The sequence below is a fragment of the Herpailurus yagouaroundi genome, unplaced genomic scaffold (assembly GCF_014898765.1).
Source record: "Herpailurus yagouaroundi ecotype Mexico unplaced genomic scaffold, PumYag 162, whole genome shotgun sequence".
In the NCBI taxonomy this organism is placed as follows: domain Eukaryota; kingdom Metazoa; phylum Chordata; class Mammalia; order Carnivora; family Felidae; genus Herpailurus; species Herpailurus yagouaroundi.
In genome coordinates this window covers 51,276,754-51,282,340 of record NW_024412403.1, presented here as the reverse complement: position 1 = coordinate 51,282,340, position 5,587 = coordinate 51,276,754, and positions in this window count along the sequence as shown.

Genomic DNA, 5,587 nt, shown 5'->3' with positions numbered 1-5,587 from the left:
TACTTACTGTTGTCAGTTAAGTGTTCATATTCTCTTTGTGAGTGTTCTGCATCACATCTGGAAGAGATTGTTTTTGTTCTTGTAATCTACATAAATGAAAACAAGTTTCCAGTACTTCCTCTCAGTACTTACAGTAGTGTCACAGCTGTCCCTGGAAACACCGTGTTGCCATTATCCCTGATTCTCAGCAGTATTGACTTCTAAATAAGAGGATTAAGTAGCCCATGACCACAGCCCAGTTGCAGGAAAGACAAGATAATAGGGCATTTTCAGCTTTAGTTGTGCAGACAGTTTTTGCTTTCCACCAAAATCCCCAAGATAGGGAATTACCTAAAGAAAAGGTGTCCATATGCTAAGAAGCCTCAAGATGAAACATTCTCCTACTTTTGTATATGGCATGATCTGAAATATATATGTAACAATTAATCACAACCACTGTTTCCATTATTATCGAGGTATCCATTTAATGTGAGCAATTCTTTCTCTTTAACCATTCCACATACACTTGAATATTTATCCCAGCTTAGACTCAATTTATAGAGGCACAAACTATACCACATATAAATGAGGGAAAAACTGGGCTGAATTAACACAAAGGCAGCACTTTTATGTAGTTTAGTGTATCCTATTTTCCATGGGAAGAATTCTGTCCCACTGATATTTTGATGTGTTCCTTCAGAAGTGGTGTTCCCCTATCTCCTGGCCCCTCTGGAAAGTAAAATAATAAAAATTTTAAATCTTGGATACTTCTCAAGTTTTCATGTGTCTTATCTGTTTTTCCAAAGCCAGGTAATATACATTTAAAAATAAAAGTTTGACATCTAGTAACAAATTCTGTATTTGTAATTACAAAGCTAAATATAAGCCAATTAAATCTTCCTTGGTCATCTTCTCTTTGATTTAATCATCCCAAGGGTGACTTCCTGAACTTTTACAGAATATTAGTCTTGCTATAATTGTAACCTGTATAATTTGACCACTAAACTCATCTACTGAAATGTTTGTTGTTTTCTAAAGAGGCATATAACTTTTTATTTCACTGAATGCTTCTTTTGTCTAATTGTGCCCATGACAACTGTTATTGAATATTTGATAACATGCATTTTATTCCCATGTATTTCTTCTTTCCTTTTCTAAATGAATTGTCCTCAGGCACCATAAGCATAAAAGTGTCAGTGACATATTTTGTTTATAGCACATAAAATAAAACAGTGTTTTGAAAAATATTTGTTTAATTTCTTTCATACTGATATGTCACCAATTTAACTTTTAAATTTAGTATAAAATGAAATGCTTCAAAAAACCAAATCAAAACAAAACAATACACTCCTGTAGAATGAAATTATGCACATTACCAAAGTATTCTCTCCTTAATAAAAAGCTTCAACAAATTCATTTTTTATAAGCAGCATTTCAAGTATACCTTTCTATCCCAACAGAGTGACAAGATCTGGACTACACAGCTACAAACACTGGCCTTGATCATCAGAAACAAGCAACCCCTGGGGGAAAAACTTATCAGAGGAAGCAGACAGATTTTAATTGTTTCAGAAGAAGTAGCATCTTCAATCTTTAACTGCCTAAAGAACATTCTAGTACTTACAAAATTTCCTGGCTAGAGGAGCTCTGAGATGTCCTCTGGACTCTGATTTTAAGGGCATTTTGCCTGTGACCCCATCGAGGAAATAAATAAAATGGGAGGTGGGGGGGAAAGAAAGAAATATATGCAGAAGTCATTTGCATAATTTCAGAACACTCATATGTACTTGGAAGGCTTCAGACATTTAAACTGGAAACATCAAGACACAAAGTAACTACCTTTGTAGATTGTCTTATTTTTAATATAAACAGGTACTTCTTAGGTATCTCTATGTGAACACCCTGCTCCCTGCAGAAACCACCTCACCGTTACAAACCCTATTCCTTCCTCCCTACCTCTAAAAAGGTTTAATAAGTAATATGACAGGTGTGATCTTGATGCTGGTGAGCCTACAAAGCAGCAACATGAATTTCTAAGAAAACCTTACAGAAATGTTTAAAAACATTTTTTTAGCATTTATTTATTATTGACAGAGAGAGAGAGAGAGAGCGAGCGAGTGAGCGTAAGCATGGGAGGGGCAGAGAGAGGGGGAGACAGAGAATCCGAAGCAGGCTCCAGGCTCTGAGCAAGCTGTCAGCACAGAGCCTGACACGGGGCTCGAACTCATGAACTGCGAGATCATGACCTGAGCTGAAGTCGGACACTCAACCAACTGAGCCACCCAGGTGCCCCCTTGCAGAAATGTTTTAGACTGAAAGGCTGAGTGAGGGGTCCCTCTATTCCTTTTTATTGAGGTATAATTGACATATAACATTATATTAGTTTTAGGTGTACAACATAATTATTGGATACTTGTACATATTGTGAAATGGTCCCCATAGTAAGTCTAGTTAACATCCCTCACCATACATTGTTACATTTTTTTTTCTACTGATGAGAACTTTTAAGATCTACTCTCTTAGCAACTTTCAAACATGCAAGAGTATTATTAACTATGGTTGTAATGCTATACATTACATTTCCCTGACTTACTTACCTTATAGATGGAAATATGTACCTTTTGACCCCCTTCACTCATTTTGCCTACTGTCCACCCCCAATGACAGTCACCAATCTGTTCTTTTTATCTAAGAGCTTGATTTTTTAAAGATTCTACATATGAATGAGATCATGCAATATTTGTCTTTCTCTGTCTGATTTATTTCACTTAGCACAATGCCCTCGAAATCTATTTAGAGTGTAGTAATTGGCAAGACTTCATTATTTTGTATGGCTGAATAATAGTCCTGTGTGTGTGTGTGTGTGTGTGTGTGTGTGTGTGTGTGTGTGATATCCATTCAGACATCAATGAACACTTAAATTGTTTCCATATCTTGGCTATTGTAAATAATGCTACAATGAACATAGGGATGCATATATCTTTTAGAGTTAGTGTTTTCATTTTTTTCAGGTAAACACATAGAACTAGAATTACTAGATAGCTTTCTTTGTGTTTGTTCGTTTTTTGGTATTTCTTTTTTTATTAATTTTATTTTATTTTTTAATTTCAGTCCAAATTAGTGTATAGTGCAACAATGATTTCAGGAGTAGATTCCTTAATGCCCTTACCCACTTAGCCCATCACCCCCTCCTACACCCCCTCAAGTAAACCTCTCGTTGTTCTCCATATTTATGAGCCTCTTATGTTTTGTCCCCCTCCCTGTTTTTATATTCTTTTTTGTTTGCCTTCCCTTATGTTCATCTGTTTTGTCTCTTAAAGTCCTCATATGAGTGAATTCATATGATATTTGTCTTTCTCTGACTAATTTCACTTAGCATAATACCCTCCAGTTCCATCCACGTAGTTGCAAATGGCAAGATATCATTCTTTTTGATTGCCAAGTAATACTCCATTGTGTATATATATAGCACATCTTCTTTATCCATTCATCTATCGATAGACATTTGGGCTCTTTCCATACTTTGTCTATTGTTGATAGTGCTGCTATAAACATGGGGGTGCATGTGTCCCTTCGAAACAGCACACCTGTATCCCTTGGATAAATACCTAGTAGTGCAGTTGCTGGGTCATAGGATAGTTCTATTTTTAGTTTTTTGAGGAACCTCCATACTGTTTTCCAGAGTGGCTGCACCAGCTTGCATTGCCACCAACAATGCAAAAGAGATCCTCTTTCTCCACATCCTGGCCAACATCTGTTGTTGCCTGAGTTGTTAATGTTAGCCATTCTGACAGGTGTAAGGTGGTATCTCATTGTGGTTTTGATTTGTATTTCCCTGATGATGAGTGATGTTGAGCATTTTTTCATGGGTCGGTTGGCCATGTGGATGTCTTCTTTGGAGAAGTGTCTATTCATGTCTGTTGCCCATTTCTTCACTGGATTTTTTTTTTTTTTGGGTGAGTCTGATAAGTTCTTTATAGATTTTGGATACTAACCCTTTACCTGATATGTCGTTTTCAAATATCTTCTCCCATTCTGTCGGTTGCCTTTTAGTTTTGATGTCTTGGTATTTCTATTTTTATTTTTTTTTTAATTTTTTTTTCAATGTTTATTTATTTTTGTGACAGAGAGAGACAGAGCATGAACGGGCGAGGGGCAGAGAGAGAGGGAGACACAGAATCGGAAACAGGCTCCAGGCTCTGAGCCATCAGCCCAGAGCCCGACGTGGGGCTCGAACTCACAGACCGTGAGATCGTGACCTGGCTGAAGTCGGACGCTTAACCGACTGCGCCACCCAGGCGCCCCTCTATTTTTATTTTTTTGAGGAACCTCTGTACCATTTTCAATAGTGGCTGCACCAATTTACATTCTCACCAACAAGGACATAAACATTCTCTTTTCTCTACATCTTCGCAAACACATGTTATTTCTTGTCTTTTTTATAATAGCCATTTTAATAGGTATGAGGTAATATCCCATTGTGGTTTTGATTTGCATTTCCCTGATGATTAGTGATGTTGAACATCTTTTCGTGTACCTATTAGCCATTTGTATGTCTTCTTTGGAAAATATCTAATCAGATCCTCTATGTATTTTTTAATCGAATTGTTTATTTTTTTGCTCTTGAGTTTTGTGAGTCCTTTACATATTTTGGATATTAACTCCTGTCAGATGTATGATTGGAAAATAGCTTCTCCTAATCAGTAAATTCCTTTTTCATTCTACTGATGACTTCCTTTGCTGGAACTAAAACTAACAGCTTTTTAGTTTGGTATAGACTAGTTTTTTGTTTTGTTTGTCTTTGTTGTCTTTGCTTTTGGTGTCATCTCTAAAAAATCATCACCAAGACCTATGTCAAGGAGTACCACCTGTTTTCTTCAGGGGTTTTGTGATTTTAGTTCTTACATTCAAGTCTTCAATCCATTTAGAGTTAATTTTTGTGTATGATATAAGGTAATGGTCCATTTTCATTCCTTTACATGTAGCTATCCAGGTTCCCCACCACTATTTACTGAAGAAACTGTACATTCCCCAATTCAGAGTTACCTATGTTCTTGAGGAGAACAATACCAATATAGCTTTCTTGCTTGAGCATTTAAGATAGGGCTAATGTAACTGAGGGAAATAAATTTTAATATTTATTTTAAATTATTTTAGATTTAAACCAAAAACACCTTATGTGAGTAAGGTGGACACTGGAATATTGGACAATGGAATTTTAAGACTCCAAGAGTAACAGAAATTCTTAGCCAAAATATATCAACACATATAATGAAGGAAAACATATAATTAAGATAAATGACCAGAGGCTAAAAAGAGGAGAGTTCTGAAAGCCTTCCCTAACCAACGTGTAGTGTTGAACAGGTTAATGGTCTGATAGTGAGGCTCAGTTGATAGGCTTTCAGAAGCTTCCTGAATAAACTATTAGGAATAGGTTGAGAGAGGTTTGGAGGAATTTAAAGGAACACAGTAAGTTCATAAAATGTGGCTAAATACAAGATCAGTGTTAGGAAAAAAAAATGTATGTTTTAAAGAAGGTGAGTGTGTTGGGAAATGAAAGCAGGCCTTAGCCAGTTGGTGCATTAATTCTGGCACAAGTATAAAGAAG